Source organism: Cherax quadricarinatus, chromosome 26 (genome assembly GCF_038502225.1).
Source record: "Cherax quadricarinatus isolate ZL_2023a chromosome 26, ASM3850222v1, whole genome shotgun sequence".
Lineage (NCBI taxonomy): Eukaryota > Metazoa > Arthropoda > Malacostraca > Decapoda > Parastacidae > Cherax > Cherax quadricarinatus.
The window spans coordinates 23,751,821-23,763,278 of NC_091317.1; positions in this window are offsets into that span (position 1 = coordinate 23,751,821).

Below are 11,458 nucleotides of genomic sequence, written 5' to 3' on the forward strand. Positions count from 1 at the left end.
GTAGTGTCTTGCTAGTGGGGAGGGGGTGAGGGGAGGGGAGGAGGAAGGGGGTGAGGGAAGGGGTATGGGAGATGGTGAGAGGAAGAGGTGAGAGGAAAATGGTGAATAAGGGTGGTGGTGAGGGGAGGGGTCTGAGGGGGAGGCGAGGAGAGGGGAGGGGTCTGAGGGGGAGGCGAGGAGAGGGGAGGAGGTGAGGAGAGGGGAGGGGTCTGAGGGGGAGACGAGGAGAGGGGAGGAGGTGAGGAGAGGGGAAGAGATGTAGAGAAAGGGGAGGTGGAAAAGGGATAATGGAGGAGGAATTGGAGGAGAGGACATGGGAGAATGGTAGTGGGAGGTGAAGAGAGGAAAGAGAAGTTGAAATATTATACAAAATAATAATAATTATTATTATTTTTATCTGTATTCTTCCATCAGCAATTATCTTCAATTACCTAAAGATTATATTTGCTATTATCACCCTAATTATCATAATTATTATTTTCGTGAAGAAATTATATAAATAAAAAACAAGGCTTATAGTATGGTAACGTTTCGCTGTGTTTAGTTTCGCTCGTTGTAGAGCTTGTATAGGTCATGTTTCGCTCTACACAGAGCGAAACATGACTTTAGAGCCTTAGAGGCATGGGGAGGGGGATAATATTGAAACTCTACGGGAATAGCAAGCCCCAACAGAATACAGTGTTGGAGGGGGAGAGTTGGGAAGGGGAGGCGGAGGAAGGGGAAGAGGAGAGAGGGGTGATGGGAGGGGAAGAGAGGGGATTTGGCGATGGGAGGTGGATGGGAGGGGAGGAATACCGCAGTGTCCCCTCTCAGTGACCAGTTCTCTTTCTCTCTTTCTCTCTTTTAGCATCTTCGTTGCTAGGTAACAGGAACAAGACAAGAAGTGAATGGTTGAATATCAGAAAAATCATAATATAAATATACGGATAACCGAGTGTAGTGTAACCACGTTCATACAATCTACTCATTCCAGGGGAAGGGACGTAGGGGGACTCCGTGTACTCATTCCAAGGGAAGGGACGTAGGGGGGACTCAGTGTACTCATTCCAGGGGAAGGGACGTAGGGGGGACTCAGTGTACTCATTCCAGGGGAAGGGACGTAGGGGGGACTCAGTGTACTCATTCCAGGGGAAGGGACGTAGGGGGGACTCAGTGTACTCATTCCAGGGGAAGGGACGTAGGGGGGGACTCAGTGTACTCATTCCAGGGGAAGGGACGTAGGGGGGACTCAGTGTACTCATTCCAGGGGAAGGGACGTAGGGGGGACTCAGTGTACTCATTCCAGGGGAAGGGACGTAGGGGGGACTCAGTGTACTCATTCCAGGGGAAGGGACGTAGGGGGGACTCAGTGTACTCATTCCAGGGGAAGGGACGTAGGGGGGACTCAGTGTACTCATTCCAGGGGAAGGGACGTAGGGGGGACTCAGTGTACTCATTCCAGGGGAAGGGACGTAGGGGGGACTCAGTGTACTCATTCCAGGGGGGGACGTAGGGGACTCAGTGTACTCATTAGGGACGGGGGACTCAGTGTACTCATTCCAGGGGAAGGGACGTAGGGGGGACTCAGTGTACTCATTCCAGGGGAAGGGACGTAGGGGGGACTCAGTGTACTCATTCCAGGGGACGGGACGTAGGGGGGACTCAGTGTACTCATTCCAGGGGAAGGGACGTAGGGGGGACTCGTACTCATTCCAGGGGAAGGGACGTAGGGGGGACTCAGTGTACTCATTCCAGGGGAAGGGACGTAGGGGGGGTGTACTCATTCCAGGGGAAGGGACGTAGGGGGGACTCAGTGTACTCATTCCATGGGAAGGGACGAAGGGGGGACTCAGTGTACTCATTCCAGGGGAAGGGACGTAGGGGGGACTCAGTGTACTCATTCCAGGGGAAGGGACGTAGGGGGGAATCACACAGTGTTAATATACACAAACTTGTTCAATAAAAAAACACTCTCTCTCTCTCTCTCTCTCTCTCTCTCTCTCTCTCTCTCTCTCTCTCTCTCTCTCTCTCTCTCTCTCTCTCTTTATAACCTCCGTCTGAAGAGATGTTAACATTAGCAATATTAACAATAACATTAACAAGACTTCTAACACGATTACTACATTTTAACACTAGAAAATTTGCCAAGTGCTATAGCAGAATTTAAAGTGCTCCTGCTTGAGTTACAAGTCTTATACTTGAATTTAAGGTGCTGCAACAGAGTACCAAGTGCTGTAACCGAATTTGCCAAGTTAGTATGAAATTTGCCAGAGTGCCTGCAGTTGCCAGGTTAACGTAACAGGTTGGAGTTGCCTGTGGGTTGCCAGGTGCTATGGCAGATTCTGAGTTAACATGGCAGGGTTGCCAAGTTAACTTTCATGGGTTGCCAGGTGCCTGTGAGTTGCTAGGTTAACATAGCGGGTTGCCAGGTTAACATAGCGGGTTGCAAGGTTAACATAGCGGGTTGCAAGGTTAACATAGCGGGTTGCAAGGTTAACATAGCGGGTTGCAAGGTTAACATAGCGGGTTGCAAGGTTAACATAGCGGGTTGCAAGGTTAACATAGCGGGTTGCAAGGTTAACATAGCGGGTTGCAAGGTTAACATAGCGGGTTGCAAGGTTAACATAGCGGGTTGCAAGGTTAACATGTGAGTTGCAGATAACATAGCAGGTTACCAAGTTAACATACCAATTTATGGAATTAACAGAGCAGGTTACAAGGTGCTGCATGGCAGGTTACCAAGGTGTAACATGTGCAGGTTGCCAGATTAACATAGCAGGATTTAAGATTAATTGTGAGTTGCCAGGTTAACATAGCAGGTTGCCAGGTTAACATAGGTTGCCAGGTTAACATAGCGGAGTTTGCAAAGTGCTTTATAGCAGATTGCCAAGTTAACATGTGCAGTTGCCAGGTGCTGCATAAATTTACCAATTGGCAGGTTTACAAAGAGATTAACATGAAGTTAAATAGTTAGAATGCTTAGTTGCAGGGTAATGTATGAATTTAAATTTAACAAAGCAGGTAACAAAAGTTAAAAGTAGATTTACCAAACAACCTTGAGTTAGAAAAAAATCAACAAAGGTTGCGAGATTAACAAAGGTCACAAGATTAACAAAGGTCACAAGATTAACAAAGGTCACAAAATTAACAAAGGTCACAAGATTAATAAAGGTCACAAGATTAACAAAAGCCACAAGATTAACAAAGGTCACAAGATTAACAAAGGCCACAAGATTAACAAAGGCCACAAGATTAACAAAGGTCACAAGATTAACAAAGGTCACAAAATTAACAAAGGTCACAAGATTAACAAAGGCCACAAGATTAACAAAAGTCACAAGATTAACAACAGTCTAGAATTAACAAAGGCCACAAGATTAACAAAGGTCACAAGATTAACAAAGGCCACAAGATTAACAAAGGTCACAAGATTAACAACAGTCACAAGATTAACAAAGGCCACAAGATTAACAAAGGTCACAAGATTAGCAAAAGCCAAAAGATTAACAAAGGTCACAAGATTAACAATAGTCACAAGATTAACAAAGGCCACAAGATTAACAAAGGCCAAAAGATTAACAAAGGTCACAAGATTAACAACAGTCACAAGATTAACAAAATACAAGATATCCAGGGTTCAACGCCCCCGCGGCCCGGTCCTTGACCAGGCCTCCGGTAACTGTAAACACCGCGATGAAAAGACGATAAGGACAATGGATCTTCGTGTTTTCTAGTCTTTGAGAGTTTTAGGGAGACTTGGGTTTTGGAAAGTTCCGTACAGGAGACTTTGGTTGAACTGGGACTTAATGTATGAATGTTAGAGGAGGTGGAATGGGAAAGAGATGAGAGGAGAATACAAGGGGAGAAAGGGATATTTGATGGAAGAGGATAAATGATGGGAGGGGTGACGGAAGAGATGATGGGAGGGAAAAGTGATTGGAGGGGTGATGGGTGGGAGGGGTGATGGGTGGGAGGGGTGATGGAAGGGAGGGGTGATGTGATGGTAGGGGTGATGATGGGAGGGGGGATGGGGGGGGGTGATGGAAGGGAGGGGTGATGGATGGGAGGGGTGATGGATGGGAGGGGTGATGGAAGGGAGGGGTGATGATGTGAAGGGTGGGAGGGGTGATGGATGGGAGGGGTGATGGGTGGGAGGGGTGATGGGTGGGAGGGGTGATGGGTGGGAGGGGTGATGGATGGGAGGGGTGATGGATGGGAGGGGTGATGGATGGGAGGGGTGATGGAAGGGAGGGGTGATGGAAGGGAGGGGTGATGGATGTTAGGGGTGATGGAAGGGAGGGGTGATGGATGAGAAGGATGATGGAAGGGAGGAGTGATGGAAGGGAGAGGTGATGGAAGGGAGGCGTGATGGAAGGGAGAGGTGATGGAAGGGAGAGGTGATGGAAGGGAGGGGTGATGGATGAGAAGGATGATGGAAGGGAGGAGTGATGGAAGGGAGAGGTGATGGAAGGGAGGCGTGATGGAAGGGAGAGGTGATGGAAGGGAGAGGTAATGGAAGGGAGAGGTGATGGAAGGGAGGGGTGATGGAAGGGAGAGGTGATGGAAGGGAGAGGTGATGGAAGGGAGGGGTGATGGAAGGGAGGGGTGATGGAAGGGAGAGGTGATGGAAGGGGGTGTCAGTGGAATGGGGGGAGAGACATAATGTAAGATCGATTAATGCTTCAGTGAGTAAGAGTAATGAATGAGAGGAAGAACCACGGTGAGAACTCACAGGTGAGAGAGCGAGAGAGAGAGAGAGAGAGAGAGAGAGAGAGAGAGAGAGAGAGAGAGAGAGAGAGAGAGAGAGAGAGAGAGAGAGAGAGAGAGAGAGAGTATAAGTGTACGTGGAACAGAGTGAGAAAGAGTGCAGGAGAGAGAGAGAGCGAGAGTCCCTTGCTCAACAGAGCCTATTAGAGCCCCATTTCCTCACACCTTTAAGACAAACAGCACGACCTCTTCCACTGCTGGAGTGTCGGGCAGAGTGACCCACCTCTACACTAGACCACCAGTCGACTCGACCCCCCTTCGTCACTGCTCTCTGACAGAGGCAATGTTTCCAATCACAGTAAAATATCAGATGGGTAGACTGTCATAATACCCATTTTTTTTTCCAAATAAAATCGACTGATATCTCCGAATGATTCGATGGATGGGATTGAAACTGAAATGTTGGAAACAGATGTGAATGTTTCAGAGTATGAATGAAAGAAGGGAATGCAGCAACGAATGAAATATGCGAAGGGAAAATGGCGGATCTGAATGCATTAGATTTCTCGGAGTGAATGAGGGGAAGTAGCAGTAGAGGGGAAGTAGCAGTAGAGGGGAAGTAGCAGTAGAGGGGAAGTAGCAGTAGAGGGGAAGTAGCAGTAGAGGAGAAGTAGTAGTAGAGGGGAAGTAGCAGTAGAGGGGAAGTAGCAGTAGAGGGGAAGTAGCAGTAGAGGGGAAGTAGCAGTAGAGGAGTAGTAGTAGTAGAAGGGAAGTAGCAGTAGAACGGAAGTAGCAGTAGAGGGGAAGTAGCAGTAGAGGGAAGTAGCAGTAGAGGGAAAGTAGCAGTAGAGGGAAAGTAGCAGTAGAGGGGAAGTAGCAGTAGAGGGAAGTAGCAGTAGAGGGAAGTAGCAGTAGAGGGAAAGTAGCAGTAGAGGGAAAGTAGCAGTAGAGGAGAAGTAGCAGTAGAGGGGAAGTAGCAGTAGAGGGGAAGTAGCAGTAGAGGGGAGGTAGTAGTAGAGGGGAAGTAGCAGTAGAGGGGAAGTAGCAGTAGAGGGGAAGTAGCAGTAGAGGGGAAGTAGCAGTAGAGGGGAAGTAGCAGTAGAGGGGAAGTAGCAGTAGAGGGGAAGTAGCAGTAGAGGGGAAGTAGCAGTAGAGGGGAAGTAGCAGTAGAGGAGAAGTAGTAGTAGAGGGGAAGTAGCAGTAGAGGGGAAGTAGCAGTAGAGGGGAAGTAGCAGTAGAGGGGAAGTAGCAGTAGAGGAGAAGTAGTAGTAGAGGGGAAGTAGCAGTAGAACGGAAGTAGCAGTAGAGGGGAAGTAGCAGTAGAGGGAAGTAGCAGTAGAGGGACAGTAGCAGTAGAGGGAAAGTAGCAGTAGAGGGGAAGTAGCAGTAGAGGGAAGTAGCAGTAGAGGGAAGTAGCAGTAGAGGGAAAGTAGCAGTAGAGGACAAGTAGCAGTAGAGGACAAGTAGCAGTAGAGGACAAGTAGCAGTAGAGGACAAGTAGCAGTAGAGGACAAGTAGCAGTAGAGGACAAGTAGCAGTAGAGGACAAGTAGCAGTAGAGGACAAGTAGCAGTAGAGGGGAAAGAAAGTAGAAGAGGAGAAAAAAGTAGCAGAAGAGGGGAAAGAATCAGGAGAAAGGAAAGAAAGTAGCAGAAGAGGGGAAAGACAGAAGCAGGAGTGTAAGAAAAGAACTGAAAGAAGCAAAGAAATTGAAAGAAAGTAATCGTTGTTAGGGAAAGTATAAATGAAAGTGTCGATGAACGTAAAAAAAGAGAAAGTACCTGAAACAGCGATATTAATATTATTATTATTATTATTATTATTAGAGGGAGCGCTAAACCCACACGGGTCAGACAGCTCCTGGGTATTGGGAGATAGTCATGTTTGATCCAAGGAAGAGGAAGGCAGGTTCAGTCCACTGTCATGTACTGACATTCAGTGCCACCAGCAGTGGCACTGAATGTCAGTACATGACAGTACATGTCAGTACATAATAGTACATGTCAGTACATGACAACACACTGCAGTAATGTTAGTACATGATAGTATATGGCAATACATGGCAGCACATGGCAGTAAATGGAAGTACATGGCAGTACATGGCAGGACATGACAGTACAAGGCAGTGCATGGGTATACATAGTACATATGCATGGGAGTACAAGGGAGACACGACAGTGCACTGCAGTACAAAGGAGTACATGGGAGGACACGGCAATACACGGGAGTACAGGGAATTCACGGGAGAACTCGGCAGTATATGGGAGTGTACGGGAGACATGGTAGTACATGGCAGTACTCGGAAAAACACGACAGTACACAGGAAGACACGGCAGTACACGGGAGCAGATGGCAGTGCATGACGGTAAAGGATAGTACATTGGAGTACACTAGAGAATAAGAAGGACATGGGAGTACAGGAGAACATGACAATAATTGGCAGTGTACTGAAGAACACGGGAGAACATGACAGTACAGGGGAGAACATGGAAGTACACGGGAGAACACGGCAGTACACAGAAGAGACAGAGCAGAGGATCTGCTAGTACACACTAGTACTCAAGAGTCAAGGATGGTCAAGCAGAAGGCTCTCTCCCCACCCTCCACTACCTCCTACCATGACCCGGGGGGCGGGGGGAAGGATAAGTATACCATATAAAGTGTGAATATCATGCGGAGGAGGAGGCATGAGGATCTTAGATGACGGGAATTAGGCGGATGGTATGATTCATTTGTGTGTGTATGTGTGTGTGTGTACTCACCAAGTTGTACTTACCTAGGTGTGGTTTCAGGGGTCGAGTCATTGCTCCTGGCCCCGTCTCTTCACTGGTCGTTACTGGGTCACTCTTCCTGCTCCATGAGCTTTATCATACCTCTTCTTAAAGCTATGTATGGATCATGCATCCACTGCATCACTTCCCAGACTATTCCACTTCCTAACAACTCTGTGACTGAAGAAATACTTCCTAATGTCCATGTGATTCATCTGAGTCTTCAACTTCCAACTGTGACCCCTTGTTGCAGTGTCCCATCTCTGGAACATCCTCTGTCCACCCTGTCGATTTCTCTCAGTATTTTATATGTCGTTATCATATTCCCCTTCTCTCTCCTGTCTTCCAGTGTCGTCAAGTCGATTTCCCTCAACCTCTTCTCGTAGGACATACCCTATACCTCCGAGACTAGTCCTGTTGCAAACCTTTGCACTGTCTCTACTTTCCCCACATGCTTGGCTAGGTGAGGGTTCCAAACTGGCGCTGCATACTTCAACATGGGTCTAACGTACACAGTGTACAGGATCCTAAATGACTCCATATTTAGATGTCGAAATGCTGTTGTTAGGTTTGCCGTATGCTGCAGCAGTTATTTGGTTGATGTGCGCCTCAGGAGATGTGCTTGGTGTTATACTCACCCCAAGATCCTTTTCCTTGAGTGAGGGTTGTAGGCTCTTGCCTCCTAGATTGTACTCCGTTTGTGGTCTTCTTAGCCCTTCCCCAATCTTCATGACTTTGCACTTGGTGGGGTTGAAATCCAGTAGCCATTTGCTGGACCAGGCCTGCAGCCTGTTCAGATCCCTTTGTAGTTTTGCCTGGTCCTCGTTTGTGTGTGTGTGTGTACTCAGTTGTACTCACCTAGTTGAGGTTGCAAGGGTCGAGTCCAAGCTCCTGGCCCCGCCTCTTCACTGGTACCTACTATTTCACTCTCCTTGAACCGTGATCTTTATCATACCTCTGCTTAAAGCTATGTATGGATCCTGCCTCCACTACATCGCTTCCCAAACTATTCCATTTCCTGACTACTCTGTGGCTGAAGAAGTACTTCCTAACATCCCTGTGATTCATCTGTGTCTTCAACTTCCAACTGTGTCCCCTTGTTGCTGTGTCCCATCTCTGGAACATTCTGTCTTTGCCCACCTTGTCAGTTCCTCTCAGTATTTTGTATGTCGTTATCATGTCCCTCCTAACTCTCCTGTCCTCCAGTGTCGTCAGGTTGATTTCCCTTAACCTCTCCTCGTAGGACATACCTCTTAGCTCTGGGACTAGTCTTGTTGCAAACCTTTGCACTTTCTCTAGTTTCTTTACGTGCTTGGGTAGGTGTGGGTTCCAAACTGGAGCCGCATACTCCAATATGGGCCTAACGTACACGGTGTACAGGGTCCTGAACGATTCCTTATTAAGATGTCGGAATGCTGTTCTGAGGTTTGCTAGGCGCCCATATGCTGCAGCAGTTATTTGGTTGATGTGCGCTTCAGGAGATGTGCCTGGTGTTATACTCACCCCAAGATCTTTTTCCTTGAGTGAGGTTTGTAGTCTCTGGCCCCCTAGACTTTATTCCGTCTGCGGCCTTCTTTGCCCTTCCCCAATCTTCACGACTTTGCACTTGGTGGGGTTGAACTCCAGGAGCCAATTGCTGGACCAGGTCTGCAGCCTGTCCAGATCCCTTCCTAGTTCTGCCTGGTCTTGGATCGAATGAATTCTTCTCATCAACTTCACGTCATCTGCAAACAGGGACACCTCGGAGTCTATTCCTTCCATCATGTCGTTCACAATACCAGAAACAGCACTGGTCCTAGGACTGACCCCTGTGGGACCCCGCTGGTCACAGGTTCCCACTCTGACACCTCGCCACGTACCATGACTCGCTGGTGACTTCCTGACAAGTATTCCCTGATCCATTGCAGTGCCTTCGCTGTTATCCCTGCTTGGTCCTCCAGTTTTTGCACTAGTCTCTTGTGTCGAACTGTCAAACGCCTTCTTGCAGTCCAAGAAAATGCAATCCACCCACCCCTCTCTCTGTTGTCTTACTGCTGTCGCCATGTCATAGAACTCCAGTAGGTTTGCGACACAGGATTTCCCGTCCCTGAAACCATGTTGGCTGCTGTTGATGAGATCATTCCTTTCTAGGTGTTCCACCACTCTTCTCCTGATAATCTTCTCCATGACTTTGCATACTATACATGTCAGTGACACTGGTCTGTAGTTCAGTGCTTCATGTCTGTCTCCTTTTTTAAAGATTGGGACTACATTTGCTGTCTTCCATGCTTCAGGCAATCTCCCTGTTTCGACAGATGTATTGAAAATTGTTGTTAGGGGTACACATAGTGCCTCTGCTCCCTCTCTCATGACCCATGGAGAGATGTTATCCGGCCCCATTGCCTTTGAGGTATCTAGCTCATTCAGAAGCCTCTTCACTTCTTCCTCGGTTGTGTGTACTGTGTCCACCACTTGGTGGTGTACCCCACCTCTCCGTCTTTCTGGAGCCCCTTCTGTCTCCTCTGTGAACACTTCTTTGAATCTCTTGTTGAGTTCCTCACATACTTCACGGTCATTTCTTTTAGTCTCTCCTCCTTCCTTCCTTAGCCTGATTTCCTGGTCTTTTGACTGTTGTTTTCCTCCTGATGTGGGTGTATAACAGCTTCGGGTCAGATTTGGCTTTCGCTGCTATGTCGTTTTCATATTGTCTTTGGGCCTCCCTTCTTTCCTGTGCATATTCATTTCTGGCTCTACGACTGCTCTCCTTATTCTCCTGGGTCCTTTGCCTTCTATGTTTCTTCCATTCCCTAGCACACTTGGTTTTTGCCTCCCTGCACCTTTGGGTGAACCATGAGCTCATCCTGGCTTTTTCATTATTCCTGTTACCCTTGGGTACAAACCTCTCCTCAGCCTCCTTGCACATGGTTGTTACATATTCCATCATCTCATTAACTGGCTTCCCTGCCAGTTCTTTGTCCCACTGAACCCCATTCAGGAAGTTCCTCATTGAAGATTGAGACACTCATGCAACATATGGGAATCTTTATTCAGGAAACGTTTCGCCACACAGTGGCTTCATCAGTCCAATACAAAGCAGGTGTAAGGAGAGGAGGAGTTTGAGTTAATCAGTCCGTCAGCCTGGAGTCGATGTGTTCAGTCCATCAGTCTTGTAGAATGTACAGCATAGGGCCGAAGACGTGGCTTATATACTGTAGTCAGGTGAGGCGAAGCAGGAGGAGGTGGGGTCACAGTGGTATCATCCACTAGTCGAAGTAGGTCTTCGTCCAAAGGTTGGACAAGTGTTGAAGAATACTTTGTAACAAGAACCCATGATGCTGCAGTCCCACCAGACTGTACCTTTAACAGGGACTAGATGCAAGTATTTGCTCTCTCTCTCTCTCTCTCTCTCTCTCTCTCTCTCTCTCTCTCTCTCTCTCTCTCTCAAAGTTAAGAAGCCACTTACACTCTTCTTCAAATATTTTCTCTCTTTCTATTACTCTTTATAATCGCTCTCTTATTCTTTCCCGCATATTCCCTTAGCCTTCTTTACTCTTTTTCTATTTACTCTTATTTACTGTTTCTCACTTTCTTTTTCTCTTTCCTGTATTTCCTTTCTTCTGTATTTTCTACCTTATCCTCAATACAGGCATTTCTCTCTCTCTCCCTTTTACTTTATTCTCTATTTCTTATTACCTTCCTATATATACTTTTTCATGCCCTATTTTTCTCTATCTTCCCTCTGCTCTATCTTTAATTATATATATATTATTTATCGTATTCTCTCTCTCTCTCGTATTATCATTCTCTTCCCCAATTCAGCGTATCTCCTTGTTCCTTCCTCTCACAGATCTTATCCTTCCTCTCTCTCTCTGATCTTATCCTTTCTCTCTCTCTCTCTCTCTCTCTCTCAATATCTTCTACCACACTGACCCTTCTGTCTCCCCATCACCTATCATCTCATCCATTCTCTTTTTTCTTATTTTCCTGTCTCCCTTTTCCTTCACACTTCTCTCTGCAATTCTT